The 2,955-nt window shown below is 42.0% G+C and overlaps 1 pseudogene; it reads right to left on the bottom strand.

The window, feature by feature from the left end:
• Positions 1–207: 207 nt before the first annotated feature.
• Positions 208–663, bottom strand: LOC119352381 (annotated as a pseudogene).
• Positions 664–2,955: the final 2,292 nt, after the last annotated feature.

Here is a 2,955-nt window from a genome sequence, read left to right as displayed (position 1 = left end):
TATTTCAAGATAGCCAAAAAAAATCTCAAATCACACACATAAATTAACTTTACAGATGACAATCAAAACATCCAGTTGACAAATAACAATTCAGTTTCAGAAGTAATCGATAGGTTTCTTCTTGTATAATATGAAGTCTAAAAAAAGAAGAATACTAATTAAGGAGTAATTCAACGAAACAGTGCCTAGCGAGATGCTTGTCTTGTCTTACTCAAAAGCCCACTGGTTCTCCCTGCGGATCTCCGCCTCCTCCTCGGGTGTGAAGTCATTATTGATGTTGAAAGTCTTACGGATCTCCTCCGGAGTCTTTCCCTTATCATGTCGGCAACGGTCTAGCAAGTAAGGTCGAGCAATCCCTTGATGTTGAGGAAGTTTGCGGCGAGGATGAGGTCGAAGAGGGTGGCCTGGTCGACCTTGACGAACTCGGCGTCAAAGCTCTTGAGGTCCTCGGCGGGGGCGGCGGTTGCAGTAGAGGTGGAGGAGCTGGCGTCGACCTGGACGTGCTTCTTGCAGTACTCGATGACCTTGGAGAGGATCTTGGAGTCGACGTTGGGGAGCGGGATGCCGTTGTCGGTGCAGTCGTCCTCGATCATGTGGCGGATGGTCCTCGCCGTCCGAGCTCTTGAGCGTGATCATCTTCTTCTCGCCTTCCTCGGCCGCCATCGATCGATCGGAGTGTTGGGAAGCGAAACGAAACCCTAGTAGTTATTAGTAGCAAAAAAAAAAAAGATGCGGCGGCGGAAGAGCGAACGAGCTTCTTTGCGTGCGAGTTGGCAGGCTATGGTGGGAACCGGGGGGATTTATTAGGGCCGCTGAGGTGGTGCCTAGGGTGGACTCGGGTTCGTGCTCGTGTCGTATTCATCTTCGCTAGGAGTTGGGCCCGGCCTCCTCTAGTAGATCACGGAGTCAGCCCGTGGGACGGAGCTGCGCGCGTGGTCACGGCCAAGTGCCGCCGCGCGTCATGCTCATATCTGGAGCCATCGCGGATGCCCGCTCCGTCGCCGCGTGTGGAGGAGCCAAGGCAGTCCGCAGCAGCAGCACGAGGAGGGCCATGGCCGGGAGTGTTTGCGGTGTCCGTCGTGCATGGACGCGGTTGCCCGCACCGCGTTCGCTCGTCATGCATCATCTTGCCGGCTGTGTCGTCTAGACGTTTGAGTCCCTCGCCGGCTGTGAGTGCCTCTTCTTTCTTCTCCCTCCCGTCTCAGGTCAATTTAGTGTTGCTCGCTCGCTTGCTGCTGCTGCTGCTGCTGCTTTAATCAATCAATTTTAGGTCAACTAATCAGTTTTGATGTGTGTCTTCTTCAGGGCACATTACAGATTTTCCAAAGTTGTCATGGTTTTCAGAGAACTAAATTTTCCGTCTCACCAGAATTTCGCCATTTCAACTAAATTTGCCATGTTTCTGTTTAGTTTTGCTGCATACTGTAATCAATCTGTCAACCAATCATTTTTTATCTGCTATGATTGTGTCTTCTTCAGGGTACATTACACATTTCCGAATTTGGCATGTTTTCAAAGAACTAAATTTGCCTTCTCAACCAAAATCACCATGTGTTTCGGAGAACTAAATCCCTAGAAAAAAACTCTTAAATTATCCATGTAATTATTACATGCTCCCAAAGTTTTCATGTTCCCGGACATAGAAATATGATCTCTAATTCACGGCAAAAGTAAAAAAAAGAACAGAATCATGTTAGGAGATCATTATAATCATGTTTTTCTACCCATGGCAAACTTAGAAGTATTTCTAAATTTTCACAAGGCGAATTCATAACATTTTTTGTCTGCCATACAAGGCAAATTTAGACCTTTTCGCAACACTCCCATGGCAAGCTTTAGGATTTTTTTTCTCACTTAACCATGGCAAATCTACTTTATAGGTCATGGCAAATTTGCTTTCTGAAACATTGCAAATTTAGTTGATGGACCATGGCAAATATTTTAACTTCATAGTTACCATTGTAGTAGACAAATGATTGCCCTCATGTTTTGTAAAAAAATCAGTCGGGATTATTAAGCAATTCTATTTATTTGATATATCATCCACTCATGATGATTTGTTGCGGAAACTTAGATTTTGACCATGGCAAATTTTATATTTTGGGCCGTGCCAAATTTATTTTTTTGTAGCATGGCTTTTTACTTGGTGGACCATGGTTAATAGTTTGCCATGGTATAAATTTTTTGCGCATAGCAAAAAAATGGAACATGCCATATTTGTTACCATGGCAAAAAAGTGTGTAACATGGAAATTTTGTTTCACAAGCCATGGGAAGTTATTTTTTATCACGGCAAACTTTTATTTTGGCCATGGAATTTTTTTGTTACCATGATTATATATTTGGACCATGGCAAATTTACATTTTGTACTATGGCTTTGTGACCATGGTGATTACATTTTGGAACATGGTCATTTATCTTTTTGAAACATGGCAAATTTGTCTCACACATCATGGAAATTTTACTTTATATATCATGGCAAATTTCTTTTTATTATCATGGCAAATTTGACCATCGTAGTTTTATTGTATGTAGCATCACAGTCTTAGTACTTAGACCATCTCAATTATATTAATTAGACTAGATAACAGCGACAAACTACCCTTGGAAAACTTTCTCATGTTTTATCCATGGGGACACTTAAGTTTTATAGTACATTCCTAGATTGTTGTAATGGAAAATGTTATTTTTGCATTTTTAGTGGCAAATTTATTGTTATTTCGACCATGCCTTTTTTATTTGAGACTGCCATGGCAATTTATTTTTTCTTTTGAAATTAACACATAAAATTTTATTGTGCAAAATCTATGAATTTTGTTACAGAACACTTTATAACGCGTTCAAAATTATCTTGGTCTTTAGAAAATCTATCAAAGTGAATCTGCCATGCTCCTCTATCCTCACCTGCGGCAGCTGATCAAATAGGTCGGCGTTCCTTAGGTTATTGTCGTACGA

Source organism: Triticum dicoccoides, chromosome 2A (assembly GCF_002162155.2).
Source record: "Triticum dicoccoides isolate Atlit2015 ecotype Zavitan chromosome 2A, WEW_v2.0, whole genome shotgun sequence".
Taxonomy (NCBI): domain Eukaryota; kingdom Viridiplantae; phylum Streptophyta; class Magnoliopsida; order Poales; family Poaceae; genus Triticum; species Triticum dicoccoides.
This window is presented reverse-complemented; position numbering and strand designations above follow the sequence as displayed.